The sequence below is a fragment of the Mesoplodon mirus genome (genome assembly GCF_964341445.2).
Source record: "Mesoplodon mirus genome assembly, chromosome: 5".
NCBI lineage: Eukaryota > Metazoa > Chordata > Mammalia > Artiodactyla > Ziphiidae > Mesoplodon > Mesoplodon mirus.
This window is the reverse complement of record NC_138980.1, coordinates 153,497,916-153,520,210: the sequence shown is the minus strand read 5'-3', so window position 1 is coordinate 153,520,210 and position 22,295 is coordinate 153,497,916. Positions and strand designations below refer to the sequence as shown.

The 22,295-nt window shown below is 37.7% G+C and overlaps 1 protein-coding gene across 2 annotated transcripts in view; it reads left to right on the top strand.

Moving 5' to 3' along the window:
* WDR70 (WD repeat domain 70) overlaps positions 1–22,295 on the top strand; it is a 315,980-nt gene that overhangs the window by 266,164 nt on the left and 27,521 nt on the right. The gene's annotated exons all lie outside the window — the stretch shown is intronic.

Genomic DNA, 22,295 nt, shown 5'->3' with positions numbered 1-22,295 from the left:
CCCAGCCTTGAGAATGAAGTGAAGTTTGCCTCTTAGCCATTTTTGGTTTTGGTTTTGGTTTTGAAATAGAACATAAGTTCTTGCCCTTACAGTACAGTGGTAGCTGCTTTTTTTCTCCAACACAGGAATTATTAGTACATTGCAGACTGGCTTATCTACACTTTTCCCTCCCCAACCCAGTATTTCCTATAGGCCCACACTTTAGTCAGAATTTCAGCTGGGCCTGGGATGTTTACCCGCTCTGCCAACCAATTTGAGGTGAGAAGAAGCTGATCTTCATGTAACATACAGAAAGGAGCTTCCCACAGTGTGCATGTTTGTAAGGATTCAGGGATTATGGACAGAAGTGAAACGTTATGCACACAGAATGTGATGAAGTGTATCATTGTTTGAAAACTTTGACAGAATTCTCCTTGTTAGAGTTGTCATTAAGGTAAGACTCAGCTTCCACTGAGGTTAATATCTATTTAGTTATTAGAAGTTTAAAACATTTCAGATTTAACTTTCACATCCGAAAAACCCCCCTTTCGTTTTCTTTACATATTTATGTAAGCACTAAAACACCAGCATGTGTTCATTCATTCATTCATTCATTCATGTCTAGAGACTGGAGCAGTATGTAATACAATAATAGTGAAGATTCCCAGAGGAAAATCTGAGTTCCTTTAAAGTCTTTGAAAGTATGTATTATTATTTAGATGGTAAGGCAAATCATTGTTATTTTTCGAGTATGAAACAGGCCAATTAATGTCTGTGCAAATTTTCTTTGGCTCATAGTCAAATCCTTTAGTAATATCCTATATCTTAAACAGCACTCTTATGTAGGTTTCTCCGGTTGTTTCAGCTCTATGTAAACAGTTGAGACATATTATGTACTTAAATGATTCAGACAATTGAACAACTGTTTTTAAATCACCAGCAAAAAGCTCCTATCTCTAATGTTTTAATATTACTGTGGAGTCTTAAGTTGTAGGCACTAAATTTGAAACCATGGTATAGAGACAATGAACTAACAATGAGACTAATTCTAGATGAGTACTTTAAGTTTTATAGATTCTAATCTCATGACATAATTTGAAATGTGCCAACACTAATAATACTTTTTTTGGGTGCATCCAGGAGCCAACTAAAACACTAGAATCAAAGAAAAACACTCTTGACTCTATCAACTTTAATCTCAAAAAATAAAATTATTATAATTGGTTGTTCCAGAAGTAAGCTGTTTTTTTTTAATGCCTCTCAACGACTATACATCTCAGTATTACTCATGGGGTTGTGTTTTTAAATTATAATTTAAATTGAAATGTAATTAAATTAAGGGATATAGAAGTATGATTGTACTTTTAAAGACATGTGGATGTCATAAGTGTACAGAACACACTGTTTGTTGTGTTGCTCTGAATTGCTTTTCTAACTAGATGTTTTTCTCCATGGCACTTACCACCATCTCATCTATTATATATTTGTTTGTTTTTGTCTGTCTGCTTCCACCAGGATGTATGCTCATGAGGGCAGAAACTTTGTCTGTTTTGTTCACTGCAATATCCCCAATGCTCAGAACAGTGCCTGGCACATAGAAGGTTCTTGTTTATTGAATGAGTGAATGGTATACTTGGGAAGTACAAGTAATGCATACTGTAGAGCACAGGTGTGTCTTTGGAGAGTGAGGCAGGAGAGAAGTATCTAGAGATGGAAGGGTAAACTGACTTTGTATACCATAATAAAGTGACTTTATCTTATGGTTTTTTGTTTTTTTGTTTTTTAAAGCAAAGGAATGACATATTCAGATCCAGGTCTTAGACGTTGATTTTTATTGAAGTGTGAAGGTTAGATTTACAAGACGTGGTATTTATTTGTATATGTATAATTTAGGAGACTGGGTCAGTGTTCCCTGCAATTAAAAGAAAACAAAAAAAGATAGCAGGTTTTAGAAGAAAGGCAGTGAGTCTGTTGTTGGTATGTTGAACTTGAAGTACCTTTAGGACCTCTGGGTGGAGATGTTCAGTGGGCAGATGGGTAGATAACTTTGGTGCTTAGAAGAAAGAGGACACAGTTTTGGGAGGAGTATTTATAGTTCAGAGTTGAAATGTTGGTTGCTGATTAGTTTGATCACAGAAAGGGCATCAAGGATGGAGAAGATGAGCCCTAGGAAACCAAAGCATTTAAGGGACGAGCAAGTGAAGAGATGCAAAGAGTGAGGTCATTGAGGAAACAGAATTGATCATATATTGAATTACCTTAGAAAAGTCAGAAAACTGATTTTGAGACCCATTTTAATAGATGGATGAAGAGAGAACTCCAAATAGGGACAAAACCACTCACCTTAAAGTGGCCTTTTAAATCATTGATTTAGGATTTGTTTGTCTTTTTTTGGTTGTTAGCATCAGACAGCATTGTTTTCTGTTTATATTGTAGAACGGTATGCTAAAGGGACTTTAACCTGCCCCTTTGATCCCTATTTTCTCAAGTTTTAAGTCTTCTTGGAATGTCGAAAAATAAACAGATTCATTCTTTGGGATGGATAAAGAGGGTGGACACTTTGCTAGAGGAGCCAAACAACACCTCTTTTATTTAATTGTATTTTTGTTATTAAAAGCCAGGATTGTCATTTCTTTTGGAAACACCACACTCTGCTATACTAAGGTACTTACTGTATTGAGTTTTAATTTAGCTAAAAGGCAGCATCTCATATTCTTAATATCAACATTCAGTTGTTTGCTTGTTTGACTAGGCACAGGCAATGGTGCTGCTAGGTGTATCCTAAGGCCATTTACTTCAGTACAGTATGATTGACTGCATTTTCCCACACCCTTTTCTAAAACGAAATAAATCCCTAGATAGTTATATTCTGGAATGCCAAGCTCCATATAGATAGGGAGCCAAACATTGTTTTCAGTTAGGGAATGTTAACAATCTATACGATTAATTTCCTAATAACTAAAAACTGTCCTACAGTCTTCACAATAAATAGCTTTTTAAAATATAACAATTATATTTTCCATATTTAGTTTTGAAACAAACTTTAAAAATGGTTTTAATTACACTCTCTGCATTGTCATATGCTCTGAAAATTTTTCTTTCTCTATTCAGTTTAGAGACTCTGAACACTCTTCGCTAGGAGATGACAAATGTTTAACATTTACTATTTTTACTGTGTGATGTTTGTATACATTTTACAATTCTGCTGAAATTATTTTTAGGTGTTTCCTTTTCCTAGTCCAATTTCGTTTCCTCAAGTTTAAAAAAAATGCATATCCTCATTTATCATCTACTTCGTTGTAATTTGAATAATGTGCTTAGCCTCTTTTCTAAGATAAATTCCAGAATATAATTTGATCTTGAATTTAAAAAGCTCGCCTTTGTCTCTGTGTAGATGGGACCCTAGAATGTTTATATATTGTGTAAAAAGCTTCCATTACTCTATTTTATGTGAAAAAGCGTAGGAGAGAAGGAATGGACTAAGTGTAATTTGGAGATGACCTATCACTTTTTTAAAAGGTAATTATGTTTAGAAGAAACATAGAAATTTTAAAGTCTTTTCAAAGTTCCAGTTATTTCAGGAAATGCTGTGAAATAACATTCAAAACTATTATTAGCTTAGTGATTTTTCATCAAACTATGCTTTGTTGCAAAATGATTAATAGAATTTCCTTTTTTGCTAATATAAACCAAGGGATGTGGTTTATGCAATTGTACTAGTATATTACCACTTATACTCTTTAACCCAAGCATAGTGAAATGAAGTTGTTTTGACCTGGTATTAACATGGTGGCCTCTTCACCTCAGTTGCTTTGGGCAGTAATTTAAGAGAGAGCAGACATTCCCTTGTGTAGAGAGAAGGAAAAGGTGGAAAGGAAAACAGCCAGAAATTTCACACTTGGTCCCAACTTCTCTTCTAATTTGTTTACGAAGTTTGGTGAGGGATCTCTGTTTCTGTAAACAATGAACAAAGTGAAGAGAAGAAAGAGAAAAACTAAACCTTTATTTTTAAAACATAGCTATAGCATTTAGCACGGCTACTGAACGGAAGGGAAGGGAAATTTGCTTTGGCATTTTCAACTAGACTCCCGTAGGCATTTCAAAGTTGATTGAGAATCCTGGTGCCCATATAAGAAAGATAATAGTAAAGGTGTTTTAAGGAAGAAAAAAACTCATTTATGATCATCTAGAGAATATTTGATTATCTTTAGGAATGTTTTTTAACCATTGAAGAGAATAGATAGCAAAGAACAAGGATTATCTTAGAGTTTTGTTTCTTTCTACCACTACTTGTTCTCTGCAATATCCCTTTCCTGTGGGAGATGAAATCTGGATTATGCACACTTACTTACTGCCTACCTACCTACAGGCTGTATCTCTGCCCCTTACTATCATGGGTATTGGTTGAAAAATACATAATTATTGTTAAAGTTATGTTAATTAAGTAATAGTTTATATATTTACCAAAAGGTGGGGAAAGTTTCTTATTTCAGACCTACTTATCCTATTACAGAGATAGCCTACTGCATATATTGAGGAGAAGGTAAGGTCCATATTGTGTAAAAAAAAAAGAGATTTCTTTAAAAGAACAAAAATTTCCATAAAAATACCAACTGTCTTTCCTTCTTTATATAGTTAGGTGAAGTTCTGAAGAGAACTTGAGTTCACATTATTTTTCTAAACATCATATCTTATCACATTACCCATAGATTATACTGAGATATAACCTTTAAATTAATGAATTTTGATGTCCAAGAAAATTGCTATATGTGTCAATATATAAAATGACATATAACATATAAAATGAAAGGATTAGCACTTCCATTTCACATAAAAAGTTTTTGTGTTCTTATTAGGAGAGAATATTGATATTTTAAATCCAAAGACATTGAATAAGTATAAATGGATATAATGGGGCCATGAAATAATAGACCCTTCATGAATCTAGCTATGTATCTTAATTAATAAGTGTAAGGGACATGCTGACTCTTCAGACTACAATCACCCCATGTTATTTGTACATGTGAATGAGAGCAGAAAGGTCATTCAAATTAATGGATATTCCAAGGAGTCCTCAGAATTGGCTTTGGAATGTGTCTTTGTTCTTATATTTGAATACAGATAACGACTAATATGGGAATTTACTTCAAACTTAATGAATTAATGAAGCTGTGTCTGTGAAAGCTTGTCTCTGAAGGAGCTGAAGAACTGTTCTTCCATTTTGTACTGGGAATAGACTAATGATCTGTCTTACTGATATAAAGTCCCAGCTCAGTCCGAATCACACGTCTTTAAGCGTTTTCTAGAAATAAAGGATTCAAGCGGTGTCTTTGCCCAGTCAGGATCGCATAAGGAATAGTAGTACACAGAGAGAACTTGAGTTATATGCAGTGCAAATGCCAACTGAAAATAAGCTTGAAAGAAAGACTATATTTGGCATTTATCTGCTTTCTAAAATATGGTGAAACCTTTTTAATGTGAAGCACAAGGGGATGGAAAAAAATGGGCTTTGAGTTAACTAGCGTTCCATTATCTGACTTTTATTAAAGAGCAATCAGGCAGCTGGTTGGCTAGGGAATAGCAGTTGCTTTGAATTATGTATTATTTTGAATAAAGCAATATCAGCTTAATGAAATTCACTTTCTTGGGAGGATTAAACAATGTAGATTCTAGGTGGGTTCTGATTAGTATGTTTGTATTTAGTAAAATATGTCTGTTTTCCCACTGCCAAATGATAAGACAATATACTCAGGGTAGGTTTATTGAGCATTTGCTCATCGGCAACTAAAAGGGTGTGTGAGCACTGCGTGTTTCCTGGTCTTCTGAATATTTCTTCTTTCTTGGTCAATGAATATTTGATAGGGAACCTGGGAGTAAATAGATGATGATGGAGTTTTAGTGTAAATTTGCCAACACAGCAGTTACAAGGTTCTTTTTCTAACACTACCTTTTCCCAGTGTCCTGAGCCTAGTTATTAGGACAATGTTTTACTGTCAGGAAGCACAATGGTCAGTGTTACTTTCTGTAAGAATATTTTTTTAATTAATTTTTATTGGAGTATAGTTGCTTTACAATGTTGTGTTAGCTTCTACTGCACAGCAAAATGAATCAGCCATAAATATACATATATCCCCTCCATTTTGGACACAAAGTGCATTAAGTAGACTTCCCTGTGCTATACAGTATGTTCCCATCAGTTGTCTATTTTATACATAGTATCAATAGTGTATATGTGTCAATCCCCATCTCCCAATTCCTCCCACCCCACCCCTTTCCCCCTTGGTATCCATACATTTGTTCTCTACGTCTGTGTCTCTGTGTCTGCTTGGCAATTAAGGTCATCTATACCATTTTTCTGGATTCCACATATATGCATTAATATACGATATTTGTTTTTGTGACTTACTTCACTCTGTATGACACTCTTTAGGTCCATCCACGTCTCTACAAATGACCCAGTTTCGTTCCTTTTTGTGGCTGAGTAATATTCCATTGTTTGTATGTACCACATCCATATCCATTCTTTTTTTTTTTTTCATACCCATTCTTTATCCATTCCTTTGTTGATGGACATTTAGGTTTTCTTTAAGTAGCGAAGGAAAGAGATGCCATTGGGCTATGATGGAAAAAAAATATTGCATTTTTACCACTTTTGTGATTTGACTTACTAAACCCTTTCTTCAGATTCAGTAACTGGAACTCAGCTAGAGTCCCCTGCTAAGTTAGCCTCACAGTGTCCAGGATGGGGCTAGTGTCCATAAGACGTGATTAAATTACTTTTCATTGCACCTAAAGGTATCATGCTATGGATGTTCCAGGACAGTAGTTCTCAGGATTTAAAGAGTGCAGTTGAGTGTTCATCTGTAGGCACGTGAGAATAGAGAGGAAAGAAACCACCAATTTCATGATGGTTTAACTGTTAATATATACCTTATCAAGTCCTAAAATGTTTTATGTAGGGAAAATGAAAGGAACAAGCTTAGTGATGGTTATTTTTTATTATTTTTAAAGTGTACAGTTCTGTGATTTTTAACCCCTATAGATTCCTGTAGTTCCATCAATACAATCAGGATACAGAACAGGTAGTTCCATCACCCCCTAAAAACTCCTTTGTGCCATCCCTCTATAGTCACCCTCTTACCCCCGCCGTCGCTCTCCACTCCTTATCCCTGGCATTCACTGGTCTGTTCTCCATCACTATAGTGTTGACTTTTCAAGAATGTCATACAAATGGACTCATATAGTGTGTAACCTTTTTAGATCAACTTCTTTCAGCAGAATCCTTTGAGACTCATCCAGGTTAGTTGTGCGTATCAATAACTTGTTACATTTTATTGTTGAATAGTATTCCACTGTATGGCTACAGCACAGTTTTTTTCATCTACTAAAGTACACTTGATTATTTCTAATTTTTGGAGGTCACGGATGGAGCTGCTGTAAGCATTCATATAGAGGTTTTTGTGTGAATGTAAGTTTTCTTTTCTTTAGGGCAAATACCTAAGAGTAGGCTTGCTGGGTCATATAGTGAGTGTATATTTACTTTTATAAGAAACTGCCAAGCCATCTTCAGATTAACAATGTCATTTTGTATTCCCACCAACAGTGTCTGTGTTTTTTACTTGCTCTGCATCCTCACCAACACTTTGTATTGTAACATTTTTTATTTTATACATTCTAATAGGTATGTGGAGTGGTTATAATTTGAATTTTCCTCATAGCCAGTGATGTTGAATATCTTCATGTGTCCATTTTCCATGGTTGTATTCTCTTGGGTGAAATGCCTCTTCAAGTCTTTTGCTCAGTTTTAAATGAGGTTGTTTGTTTCTTACTATTAATTTTGAGATTCCTCTATATATTCTAGATACAAAGTTCTTGGGATATTCTCTCCCAGTCTGCTGCTTGTTTTTTTCTTTTTCTTAATAGAATCCTTTACAAGGCAAAATACATTATTTTTTTAACATCTTTATTGGAATATAATTACTTTACAATGCTGTTAGTTTCTGCTTTATAACAAAGTGAATCACTTGTATGTATACATATGTTCCCACATCTCTTCCCTCTTGTGTCTCCCTCCCTCGCACCCTCCCTATCCCACGCCTCTAGGTGGTCACAAAGCACCGAGCTGACCTCCCTGTGTTATGAGGCTGCATCCCACTAGTTATCTGTTTTACGTTTAGTGTACATATGTCCATGCCACCCTCTCACTTTGTTACAGCTTACCCTTCCCCATCCTCATATCCTCAAGTCCATTCTCTAGTAGGTCTGTGTCTTTATTCCCGTCTTGCCCCTAGGTTCTCCATGACCATTTTCATTTTTTTTTAGATTCCATATATATGTGTTAGCATATGGTATTTGTTTTTCTCTTTCTAACTTACTTCACTCTGTATGACAGACTCTAGGTCCATCCACCTCACTACGAATAACTCAATTTCGTTTCTTTTTATGGCTGAGCAATATTCCATTGTATATATGTGCCACATCTTCTTTATCCATTGATCTGTTGATGGACACTTAGGTTGCTTCCATGTCCTGGCTGTTGTAAATAGAGCTGCAATGAACATTGTGGTCCATGACTCTTTTTGAATTATGGTTTTCACAGGGTATATATATGCCCAGTAGTGGGATTGCTGGGTCGTATGGTAGTTCTATTTTTAGTTTTTTAAGGAACCTCCATACTGTTCTCCATAGTAGCTGTATCAATTTACATTCCCACCAACAGTGCAAGAGGGTTCCCTTTTATCCACACCCTCTCCAGCATTTATTGTTTGTAGATTTTTTGATGATAGCCATGCTGACCGGTGTGAGATGACATTTTGTTGTAGTTTTGATTTTCATTTCTCTAGTGATTAATGATGTTGAGCATTCTTTCATGTGTTTGTTGGCAACCTGTATATCTTCTTTGGAGAAATGTCTATTTATGTCTTCTGCCCATTTTTGGATTGGGTTGTTTGGTTTTTTTGATATTGAGCTGCATGAGCTGCTTGTAAATTTTGGAGATTAATCCTTTGTCAGTTGCTTCATTTGCTAATATTTTCTCCCATTCTGAGGGTTGTCTTTTTGTATTGTTTATGGTTTCCTTTGCTGTGCAAAAGCTTTTCAGTTTCATTCGGTCCCATTTGTTTATTTTTGTTTTTATTTGCATTTCTCTAGGATGTGGGTCAAAAAGGATCTTGCTGTGATGTATGTCATAGACTGTTCTGCCTATGTTTTCCCCTAAGAGTTTGATAGTGTCTGGCCTTACATTTAGCTCTTTAATCCATTTTGAGTTTATTTTTGTGTATGATCTTAGGGAGTGTTCTAATTTCATACTTTTACATGTACCTGTCCAGTTTTCCCAGCACCACTTATTGAAAAGGCTCTCTTTTCTCCACTGTGTATTCTTGCCTCCTTTATCAAAGATAAGGTGACCATATGTGTGTGGGTTTACCTCTGGGCTTTCTATCCTGTTCCATTGATCTATATTTCTGTTTTTGTGCGAGTACCATACTACCTTGATTACTGTAGCTTTGTAGTATAGTCTGAAGTCAGGGAGCCTGATTCCTCCAACTCCGCTTTTCTTTCTCAAGATTGCTTTAGCTATTCGGGGTCTTTTGTGTTTCCATACAAATTGTGAAATTTTTTGTTCTAGTTCTGTGAAAAATGCTAGTGGTAGTTTGATAGGGATTGCATTGAATCTGTAGATTGCTTTGTGTAGTATAGTCATTTTCACAATGTTGATTCTTCCAATCCAAGAACATGGTGTATCTCTCCATCTGTTTGTATCATCTTTAATTTCTTTCATCAGTGTCTTATAAGTTTCTGCATATAGGTCTTTTGTTTCCCATAGGTAGGTTTATTCCTAGATATTTTATTCTTTTTGTTGCAGTGGTAAATGGGAGTGTTTCCTTAATTTCACTTTCAGATTTTTCATCATTGGTGTATAGGAATGCTAGAGATTTCTGTGCATTACTTTTTTTTTTTTTTTTTTTTTTTTTTACGCGTTATGTGGGCCTCTCACTGTTGTGGCCTCTCCCGCCGCGGAGCACAGGCTCCGGACGCGCAGGCTCAGCGGCCATGGCTCACGGGCCCAGCTGCTCCGCGGCATGTGGGATCCTCCCGGACTGGGGCACGAACCCATGTCCCCTGCATCGGCAGGCAGACTCTCAACCACTGCGCCACCAGGGAAGCCCCCTGTGCATTACTTTTGTATCCTGCTACTTTACCAAATTCATTCACTAGCTCTAGTAGTTTTCTGGTAGCATCTTTAGGATTCTCTATGTATAGTATCATGTCATCAGCAAACAGTGACAGCTTTACTTCTTCTTTTCCGATTTGGATTCCTTCTATTTCTTTTTCTTCTCTGATTGCTGTGGCTAAAACTTCCAAACTTATGTTGACTAATAGTGGTGAGAGTGGGAAACCTTGTCTTGTTTCTGATCTTAGTGGAAATGGTTTCAATTTTTCACCATTGAGGACAATGTTGGCTGTGGGTTTGTCATATATGGCCTTTATTATGTTGAGAAAAGTTCCCTCTATGCCTACTTTCTGGAGGGTTTTAATCATAAATGGGTGTTGAATTTTGTCAAAAGCTTTCTCTGCATCTATTGAGATGATCATATGGTTTTTCTCCTTCAGTTTGTTAATATGGTGTATCACATTGATTGATTTGCATATATTGAAGAATCCTTGCATTCCTGAGATAAGCCCCACTTGATCATGGTGTGTGATCCTTTTAATGTGCTGTTGGATTCTTTTTGTTAGTATTTTGTTGAGGATTTTTGCATCTATGTTCCTCAGTGATATTGGCCTATAGTTTTCTTTCTTTGTGACATCTTTGTCTGGTTTTGGTATCAGGGTGATGGTGGCCTCATAGAATGAGTTTAGGAGTGTTCCTCCCTCTGGTATATTTTGGAAGAGTTTGAGAAGGATAGGTGTTAGCTCTTCTCTAAATGTTTCGTAGAATTCACCTGTGAAGCCATATTGTCCTGGGCTTTTGTGTGTTGGAAGATTTTTAATCACAGTTTCAATTTCAGTGCTTTGATTGGTCTGTTTATATTTTCTGTTTCTTCCTGGTTCAGTCTCGGAAGGTTGTGCATTTCTAAGAATTTGTCCATTTGTTCCAGGTTGTCCATTTTATTGGCATAGTGTTGCTTGTAGTAATCTCTCATGATGCTTTGTATTTCTGCAGTGTCAGTTGTTACTTCTCCTTTTTCATTTCTAATTCTATTGATTTGAGTCTTCTCCCTTTTTTTCTTGATGAGTCTGGCTAATGGTTTATCAATTTTGTTTATCTTCTCAAAGAACCAGCTTTTACTTTTATTGATCTTTGCTATTGTTTCCTTCATTTGTTTTTCATTTATTTCTGATGTGATCTTTATGATTTCTTTCCTTCTGTTAACTTGTGGTTTTTTTGTTCTTCTTTCTCTGATTGCTTTAGGTGTAAGATTAGGTTGTTTATTTGAGATGTTTCTTGTTTCTTAAGATAGGACTGTATTGCTATAAACTTCCCACTTAGAGTTGCTTTTGCTGCATCACATAGGTTTTGGGTCTTCGTGTTTTCATTGTCTTTTGTTTCTAGGTATTTTTTGATTTGCTCTTTGATTTCTTCAGTGATCTCTTGATTATTAAGTAGTGTATTGTTTAGCCTCCATGTGTTTGTATTTCTTACAGATTTTTTCTTACAGATTTTCTCGTGTAGTTGATATCTAGTCTCATAGTGTTGTGGTTGGAAAAGATTACTTGACACAATTTCAATTTTCTTAAATTTACCAAGGCTTGTTTTGTGACCCAAGATACGATCTATCCTGGAGAATGTTCCATGAGCACTTGAGAAGAATGTGTATTCTGTTGTTTTTGGATGGTATGTCCTATAAATATCACTCAAGTCCATCTTGTTTAATGTATCATTTAAAGCTTGTGTTTCCTTATTTATTTTCATTTTGGATGATCTGTCCATTGGTGAAAGTGGGGTGTTAAAGTCCCCTACTATGATTGTGTTACTGTTGATTTCCCCTTTTATGGCTGTTAGTGTTTGCCTTATGTATTGAGGTGCTCCTATGTTGGGTGCACAAATATTTCCAATTGTTATATCTTCTTCTTGGATCGATTCCTTGATCATTATGTAGTGTCCTTCTTTGTCTCCTTTAATAGTCTTTATATTAAAGTCTATTTTGTCTGATATGAGAATTGCTACTGCTGCTTTCTTTTGATTTCCATTTGGGTGGAATATCTTTTTCCATCCCCTCACTTTCAGTCTGTATGTGTCCCTAGGTCTGAAGTGGGTGTCTTGTAGACAGCATATATACGGGTCTTGTTTTTGTATCCATTCAGCGGTCTATGTCTTTTGGTTGGAGCATTTAATCCATTTACATTTAAGGTAATTATCGATATGTATGTTCGTATTCCCATTTTTTTAATTGTTTTGGGTTTGTTTTTGTAGGTCTTTTCCTCTCTTGTGTTTTCTGCCTAGAGAAGTTCCTTTAGCATTTGTTGTAAAGCTGGTTTGGTGGTGCTGAATTCTCTTAGCTCTTGCTTGTTTATAAAGGTTTTAATTTCTCCGTCAAATCTGAATGATATCCTTGCTGGGTAGAGTAATGTTGGTTGTAGGTTTTTCCCTTTCATCACTTTAAATATGTCCTGTGACTCCCTTCTGGCTTGCAGAGTTTCTGCTGAAAGATCATCTGTTAACCTTATGGGTATTCTGTTATATGTTATTTATGCATTTCCCTTGCTGCTTTTAATGTTCTTTCTTTGTATTTAATTTTTGATAGTTTGATTAACATGTGTGTTGGTGTGTTTCTCCTTGGATTTATCCTGTATGGGACTCTCTGTGCTTCCTGGACTTGATTAACTATTTCCTTTCCCATATTAGGGAAGTTTTCAACTATAATCTCTTCAAATATTTTCTCAGTCACCTTCTTTTTCTCTTCTTCTTCTGGGACCCCTATAATTCAAGTGTTGGTGCATTTAATGTTGTCCCAGAGGTCTCTGAGACTGTCCTCAATTCTTTTCATTCTTTTTTCTTTATTCTGCTCTGCAGTAGTTATTTCCACTATTTTATCTTCCAGGTCGCTTATCTCTTTTTCTGCCTCAGTTATTCTGCTACTGATCCCTTCTAGAGAATTTTTAATTTCATTTATTGTGTTGTTCATCACTGTTTGCTCTTTAGTTCTTCTAGGTCCTTGTTAAATGTTTCTTATATTTTCTGTATTCTATTTCCAAGAGTTTAGATCATCTTTACTATTGTTATTATGAATTCCTTTTCAGGTAGACTGCCTATTTCCTCTTCATTTGTTAGGTCTGGTGGGTTTTTGCCTTGCTCCTTCATCTGCTGTGTGTTTCTCTGTCTTCTCATTTTGCTTAACTTACTGTGTTTGGGCTTTCCTTTTCTCAGGCTGCAGGTTCGTAGTTCCCATTGTTTTTGGTGTCTGTCCACAGTGACTAAAGTTGATTCAGTGGGTTGTGTAGGCTTCCTGGTGGATGGGACTAGTGCCTGTGTTCTGGTGGATGAGGCTGGTGGGCAGGTCCACATCTGGTGATGTGTTGGGGTGTCTGTGGCCTAGTTATGATTTTAGGCAGACTCTCTGCTAATGGATGGGGTTGTGTTCCTGTCTTGCTAGTTGTTTGGCATAGGGTGTCCAGCACTGTAGCTTGCTCATCGTTGAGTGAAGCTGGGTCTTGGCGTTGAGATGGAGATCTCTGGGAGATTTTCGCCATTTGATATTACATGGAGCTGGGAGGTCTTTTGTGGACCAATGTCCTGAACTTGGCTCTTCTGCCTCAGTGGCACAGCCCTGACGCCTGGCTGGAGCACCAAGAGCCTTTCATCCACCCGGCTCAGAATAAAAGGGAGAAAAAAAAGAGAGAAAGAAAGAATGAAGATAAAATAAAATAAAATAAAGGAAAGTTATTAAAATAAAGAATAATTAGTACGAAAAATTTTTAAGAATTAAGAAAAAAAAACAACAACGGACAGACAGAACCCTAAGACAAATGGTAAATGCAAAGCTATACAAACAAAATCACACCCGGAAGCATACACATACACACTCTCAAAAAGAGAAAAAGGGAAAAGCAAAACAAAAAGTATATATATATATATATCGTTGCTCCCAAAGTCCACCTCCTCAATTTGGGATGATTCGTTGTCTATTCAGGTATTCCACAGATGCAGGGTACATCAAGTTGATTGTGGAGATTTAATCCGCTGCTCCTGAGGCTGCTGGGAGAGATTTCACTTTCTCTCTTTGTTCGCACAACTCCAGGGGTTCAGCTTTGGATTTGGACCCGCCTCTGCCTGTAGGTCGCCTGAGGGTGTCTGTTCTTCGCTCAGACAGGACGGGGTTAAAGGAGCCACTGATTCTGGGGGATGGCTCACTCAGGCGGGGGGAGGGAGGGGTATGGATGCGGGGCGAGCCTACGGTGGCAGAGGCCAGCGTGACGTTGCACCAGCCTGAGGCGCGCCGTGCGTTCTCCCGGGGAAGTTGTCCCTGGATCCCGGGACCCTGGCAGTGTCGGGCTGCACAGGCTCCCAGGTAGGGAGGTTGGATAGTGACCTGTGCTTGCACACAGGCTTCTTGGTGGTGGCAGCAGCAGCCTTAGTGTCCCATGCCCGTCTCTGAGGTCCGCGCTGATAGCCGCGGCTCGCGCCCGTCTCTGGAGGTCCTTTAAGCGGCACTCTGAATCCCCTCTCCTCATGCACCAGGAAACAAATAGGCAAGAAAGTCTTGCCTCTTGGGCAGCTCCACACCTTTTCCCGGACTCCCTCCCAGCTAGCTGTGGCGCACTAGCCTCTGCAGGCTGTGTTTACACAGCCAACCCCAGTCCTCTCCCTGGGATCCGAAGCCGGAGCCTCAGTTCTCATCCCCCGCGCTCCCCGGCGGGTGATCAGACAAGCCTCTCGGGCTGGTGAGTGCTGGTCGGCACTGATCCTCTCTGTGCGGGAATCTCTCCTCTTTTCCCTCCGCACCCCTGTGGCTGCGCGCTCCTCTGCGGCTCTGAAGCTTTCCCCCTCCCCCACCCGCAGTCTCTGTCCGAGAAGGGTGTTCCTAGTGTGTGGAAACCTTTCCTCCTTCACAGCTACCTCCCACTGGTGCAGGTCCCATCCCTGTTCTTTTGTCTCTGTTTTTTTCTTTTTTCTTTTGCCCTACCCAGGTACGTGGGGAGTTTCTTGCCTTTTGGGAGGTCTGAGGTCTTCTACCAGCGTTTAGTAGGTGTTCTGTAGAAGCTGTTCCACATATAGATGTATTTCTGATGTATTTGTGGGGAGGAAGGTGATCTCTGCATCTTACTCTTCCACCATCTTGAAGCTCCTCCAAAATACTTTAATTTTGATAAAGTCTAATTTATCATTTTTTTATTTTGTAGAATGTAGCTTTGGTGTCACATCTAAGAACTCCTTGACTGACTCCAGGTTACACAGATTTTCTTCTGTGTTTTCTTCTAAAAGTTCTGTGGTTTAATGTGGTTCATTTTGGGTGTGTGGTTTATTTTGAGATAATCTTTGTGTAATAGAGTAAGATATAGGTTGAATCAAGGCCAGGACTAGGGTCAGACTCAAGCACAAAATTGAAGGAGGTATCAAAAAACTCAGTAATCAAAGCAAATTAACATTTTAATGCAGTATTATAAAAAATAAGAATTAATGCATAAAATTCATGATGAGTAAAATTCCAGTGCTTTAAATAAAAATGGGATCAGTAACAGTGCTATGCCATGCTGTACTGAAGCCCGAGGCAAAAGGAAAATTCAGTTGAACTGAGGCTGCCTTAGTTTAAACTTTTGATCTTTTGTTCATTACAGGTTTTTTTGGTGGGGGGGCGGATAGGGTGGAGTACCAGAGTGGGGAAATAGTGAACTCACTGCTGCTTCAGTGATACTTTGAATTCTGGGCTAATTCCCCGATCCACCTACTACTATTTAGTTTTCAGAATCCTGAAATTTAGGTTTTATAACTGCATTCAGAGGGAGAGACTGAGTGGAATGTGATCCCTGTATCTCACCCAGCACCAGGAGAATTTTTTTAATTAAAAAAATCATAACTGTGGTGGAAAACTATATGAAATAAATAATGAAATAGTACAAATTGCAGCAAATGTGCCTAGGAGGAAGCTCTAAGATCACGGCACATTTGCAAGGACGTTCATATTATAGGAAATAAAATAATGTCTTTGATCCTATTGCGAGTCCCCTCTCCTACACTGGTGATAGGTTCCCTTCACATAAGTATGCCACAGGCAAAGCTGCTGGCTTTTGCTTCATCAGCTGCCATCTGGCATCAGGCATACGTTGCTCCGTGTCTCATTATTATCTTCCAGAGTCCATCTTCTTGCCTACCTGAGGACTACGGCTCAACTCTCCTATATGAAAATTAGACTTTTAACAGAAGAGTTTACAACCTCCCTAAGAGTTCATTTCTGTTTATGAAATCCCATACCATCGTATCTTTTTTTTTCATTATTTTTAGGCTCACATTCTCATGCTTAGAGCCCACATCCTTTACTCTAGTCCTCAAGGAATTGGAGAACAGCTGGTCAACATCCTCTATTTCCTTTAAGATTATAAAGTTGCTGTTCTGTCTTCTCTTGTCTAAGTGAACCAAACTTAGTTGTTGTTGTTTTAACATTTCCTTGTGGGTCATATTTTCTCAACACTTCTGTTATCTTTGGTACTCTTTTTCTCAGACATTTCTAGATTTTCCAGTGACCAAATTGGAGTAAGGGACTCCTTGGTGCCATGTGGGTGGGAAGGGCATTATATTCCTATGGTTAGAACAATATATGGCACATGGTAGGTGTTTGGTGAAAATGTATTTGTTAATTTTGCTTTACCTTTTGTTATATTTTATTATAGCATGTTCTTATCAGGACTTACTATAATGGCCTATTCCGTACCAGCTTCTCTTGTTTTTGTTTTTTGTTAATAGTTTTTTCTAATTAATTTGGAATTTCAGAGCATAAATATGTTTTCTTTTAGATTTGATGAAAGAAGTACAAATTTTAATTGTCTACTTCTTTAAAACTTGAGATGATCTTTTTTCAGACTTACTAAAAATAGCTGTTTTGAGTTCAGTGGAGGAAGCAAGTTTACTGTGGATGCTTAAAATACTGGTAATCTAAAACTGTAATGAATATAATTTGTTTTGGTTGTTATACTGTTAATGAATATGATCTGTTTCCTGGATCTGTTTTGTAGAACACACTCTGCTTTGAAGTAAAAATTATTTGTTGGAATGTGTCACTGTATTTTATCAAAATTCTAATCTTTATTCTTCCTTAGAATAGAAGACGACTTCTGATGTGCTTATCATTTCATTTCTGTTCTTATTTCCAGTCTCTTTTAAAAGAACAATTTATAAATTTAACCAGTAGACTCTTAGTTCAGGAGCAGTTATTTAGATTCTCTATTCAACATTTTCTTCTTTGAAATAACGTTTACTGCAGGGATCCAGATTCAAAACCTATAGTGAGTTGTCTTTTCCTATAATTATCTGTCTGACAGTGATCTCATTTTGGGAGTTACAATTAGATGAAGAACCTATCACATCCTGCTTCAGGCTTCATAAATCATTGAAGGCGGGAAGAATGAGGACTAAAAGCAGGGCTTGTCCAGTTTAATACTTTATTCATTTTCTAGTGTCATTTAACCCTGCAACATGCTGTATTAAAAGGCATCTACTACTTATTTGGTATCAGCAGTCTCATGGTAATGTTTTCTGTTTACTATCTTGCTTCTATTTCTAGTCCTTCAAAGCAATAGAAACAGTCAGTGTTTCCCTTTTGATTAGTTAGAAACTTTTTTTTTCTTCTCTACACAAGAGTTTGGTGTTTTATTTAATTGGCATTTAAACATATCTATAGCTATACTTCCTAGTATAGACATAATCCCCAGGAATGGCAAAACTGGGTGAAGAATCACCTACTAGATAACACAACCCTGAAGGAGAAACATACTTGACGCTATAAAATATCAAGAAAAGAGAACTTGACTTTGCAGATATGTAAATTTTGTAGGAGTTCAAAATGACACACTATTCTTTATAAAATGTATAAAATATAATACAGTAATGACTAGTGCTCTGTTGTCCAAACCCAGCTCCATATAACATCACACTGGTAGAAGACCAAGTGAAGGACTTAACGTGTCTTGTAGGATTTTCTACCACAGATTTTCCTCTCCCAACCAGAATTTGATGAACGATCTTTGGTAACAAGTTTTCCAGCTGTTCTATCAGAATTCTGGCCAGACTTTCACAATTTATATTAGTGTGGGGAAGAAAGACTTCTATAATTAACACATGTCCCAGGATAGTATTTTTTCCTTTTTTGGAGTGATAGATAATGCTGTGTCTTGTATGATGAGGGGTTGTGAGACGCCCAAAGGGCTAAATAAAAGAGTATGATTTGTAAAACATCTTTACCTATGCTATATTAAGACAAATAGTGCTTTACGTATCCTGTATAGATCATCTGTGAAGATTCAGCTTTTTCTATAATTTTTAGTTTTACATACTTGATGATTTCCAAGATCTGATCATATATATTTCTTATCTAGTAGTTAGGGATTTCAAGCTTTATCCATTTGTGCTTTGTTTATTTATATACAGAAAAGATTTATGGTTATTATCTTTATTCCCATCTCGAACTACTGATAAATGAAGAATGGTAAAGGGGTCTGGGTCTGTGTAGATTAGATTGAGAGAGATGGCCTTAGGTACTGCTTCCCAAGCTCTTTCACAAGCTGGTCCTCGTAACAGATGATAATGTGTGATATAACAGACAAACCCACTCTTTGCTGGAACTGACTTGCCTGAGGCTCCAGTGCCCCAGGCCCCTCTCAAACCTGCGCAGCTCCATATCTTGACGCACTTGATCCATCCTGTGCCCACTAGTCGGAAGTTCTACAAGAATATTGGGAATGTGCCTCCAGTAAGCGCTGCATCTTTTTTTTTTTTAATTTTTGCATTTAATTAATTAATTTATTTATTTATTTATTTATTTATTTTCGCGGTATGTGGGCCTCTCACTGTTCTGGCCTCTGCCGTTGCGGAGCACAGGCTCCGGACATGCAGGCTCATGGGTCCAGCCACTCCACGGCATGTGGGATCTTCCCGGACCCGGGCACGAACCCGTGTCCCCTGCATCGGCAGGCAGACTCTCAACCACTGCGCCACCAGGGAAGCCCTATTTATTTTTTTATACAGGAGGTTCTTATTAATGATCCGTTTTTTTTTTTTTTTTTTTAATTTTATTTTATTTTATTTTTTTGCTTTATAACAAATTTAATCAGTTATACATATACATATGTTTCCATATCCCCTCCCTTTTGCGTCTCCCTCCCACCCTCCCTATCCCACCCCTCCAGGCGGTCACAAAGTACCGAGCTGATCTCCCTGTGCTATGCGGCTGCTTCCCACTAGCTATCTACCTCACGTTTGGTAGTGTATATATGTCCATGCTGCTCTTTCACTTTGTCACAGCTTACCCTTCCCCCTCCCCATATCCTCAAGTCCATTCTCTAGTAGGTCTGTGTCTTTATTCCTGTCTTACCCCTATGTTCTTCATGACATTTTTTTTCTTAAATTCCATATATATGTGTTAGCATATAGTATTTGTCTTTCTCTTTCTGACTTACTTCACTCTGTATGACAGACTCTAGGTCTATCCACCTCATTACAAATAGCTCAATTTCATTTCTTTTTATGGCTGAGTAATATTCCATTGTATATATGTGCCACATCTTCTTTATCCATTCATCCGATGATGGACACTTAGGTTGTTTCCATCTCCGGGCTATTGTAAATAGGGCTGCTATGAACATTTTGGTACATGTCTCTTTTTGAATTATGGTTTTCTCAGGGTATATGCCCAGTAGTGGGATTGCTGGGTCATATGGTAGTTCTATTTGTAGTTTTTTAAGGAACCTCCATACCGTTCTCCATAGCGGCTGTACCAATTCACATTCCCACCAGCAGTGCAAGAGTGTTCCCTTTTTTCCACACCCTCTCCAGCATTTATTGTTTCTAGATTTTTTGATGATGGCCATTCTGACTGGTGTGAGATGATATCTCATTGTAGTTTTGATTTGCATTTCTCTAATGAGTAAAGATGTTGAGCATCCTTTCATGTGTTTGTTGGCAGTCTGTATATCTTCTGTGGAGAAATGTCTATTTAGGTCTTCTGCCCATTTTTGGATTGGGTTGTTTGTTTTTTTGTTATTGAGCTGCATGAGCTGCTTATAAATTTTGGAGATTAATCCTTTGTCAGTTGCTTCATTTGCAAATATTTTCTCCCAATGATCCGTTTTATACATATTAGTGTATACATGTCAATCCCAATCTCCCAATTCATCCCACCACCACCACCACCCCCAGTCACTTCCCCCCCGCCTTGTTGTATTTGCCTTGTAGGATCCACCACTGTTGTCACTCACCCTGTGGACTCCAGCTTCCAGCCTCTTATTTGTTTCCTGCTCCCAGACTGTCATTAATAAGAATAATTACCAGATTTTCTTCAATCATTATTTGTGCTTTTTTTTTTTTTTTTGCCTGTGTAAGTTCTTCTCAAATAGCAAATTGGAGCAAACTAACATTTAGTGTTTTGAATTAGAGGAAGAAAATTGTATTTAATTTTCTTACCCAAGAGACCTTCCATTTCCTCTGAGATCTTTTTCTCGTGATGAAGTTCTTTAGGCAAGTTTATTATCAGATACAGATGTGATTCATTTTGTGCCAAGGACAATTACCAGGTTCCAGATTTTTGCTGCTTGAGCAGTTACCTTAATTTTAGAGCAGAGGCTGTAAATAAACTGATTTTAATAAATGCATTTTTCCATCCATTTGATAGGACTTAATTTGTTAATTAGATACCAGTTTTTAAAAAGCATAATCTGTGCATCTGTACCAAATATTTATGGCAGGAATAGAGCAACACTTTTCCTTGTTTGTTTTTTTTTGCAGCAACCCGTACATTTATAAAAGTGCCATGGCATTTTTTTCTTTTCACCATTGGGCTTCTACCTGGTTTATCAGAGAGAGAATTGTTTGGGGCAGGGAAGGGGACAGATTAAGAAGATTTCCAGCAAAGAGTGATAATTGCTACCAGTCTGGCCCTATGGTGGAAGTTCCTTAGAGTTGGAGGGATGTGGAGGAGGAAAAAAGGATAGGCACGTGCTCACTTATAAGAGCAGAGAAAATGTCTTTAATCGTTTTTATTTGAGGGATGTCTCCATGGAGATCTGGTGGGTGTTGAGGAGTCTTATTTATTGTAGACTAAGGCTTACTCACCAGGTTTGCTTCCTGAACTCTAGAGGAATGAAACTAAGCCCGATGGCCCATGCATGCTGCAAAATCATCCAAGTTCGGGAAAAGCAAGGCTTTGAGAGGACAGGACAAATAGCCTGGAAGAGTTTAAAGATTTCCCATCTTACTCTTCTACCTCCCTGGCTCAGTATTTTAATGTGGAAAGCAGTTTTTCTTTCTCTGTGAAATAAAACTTGGGCTTGTGCAAATCCAAAGAAAATTCTTTCTCCAGTACCTTTCCATTTTCATCTGCCTTCTTTTTATTTGCTTTGGACTCGCATCTTGATCTGTGTTCTTAGTTTGGGGGATCAGCAGATACATGGCCTTTCAAATGTATTGGGTAGTCCTGAGGGTGTCCACGACCGTAAGACTGCCTCTACAAAAGTGTGCAAAACTGTGTGACAGTCTCCTCCCCAGACAGGTGTTAGGCTCTTTATTTGAAATTTTGGAAAATGCTCCTTCTCCCAAGGAATCACTGGGTTAGCTTATCCATTCTTGTACTATGTGACAAAAACCAAACATGAAAAAACCAGACGGAGTTTCTTTTACAGTGTGGGTCAGCAGCTGCGAAGGATCAAGAAATGGTGTTTCATCATAATCATGGTTAAGATATAAAATTATGAAGGATGTTAGGCTTCTTTTAGCATGTGAAGTAGAATTAAGGGTGGTGTTTGGATATGTGCATTACGGATGCCTAAGATGTTTTGCAGGCATTGATTTCTTTTATAGTAACATTTGTGAACTGGGATAGTAGTTCCTTTTTCCTTCCTTATGATTTTAGTAATAACATCTGCTTTTTAGTATAGACTTGCTAAGACTTCTCTTTCTGGGTCAGGTGGGTTTGGAGATGATTTTAAATCTGCCACATCCCTTCCTCCCCATCATCTTCTGAAACAGGCCTTTGCATAATTAGGTGGTATAAAGGAATGAGCACTGGAGTTGCGAAAACCTCCCTGCTGATCCCAGCTCCTCTGTGTACAAGTTATGTGACCTTGGGAAAGTTACCCAGCCTCCTACACGCCTCAGTTTCTTCTTCTTG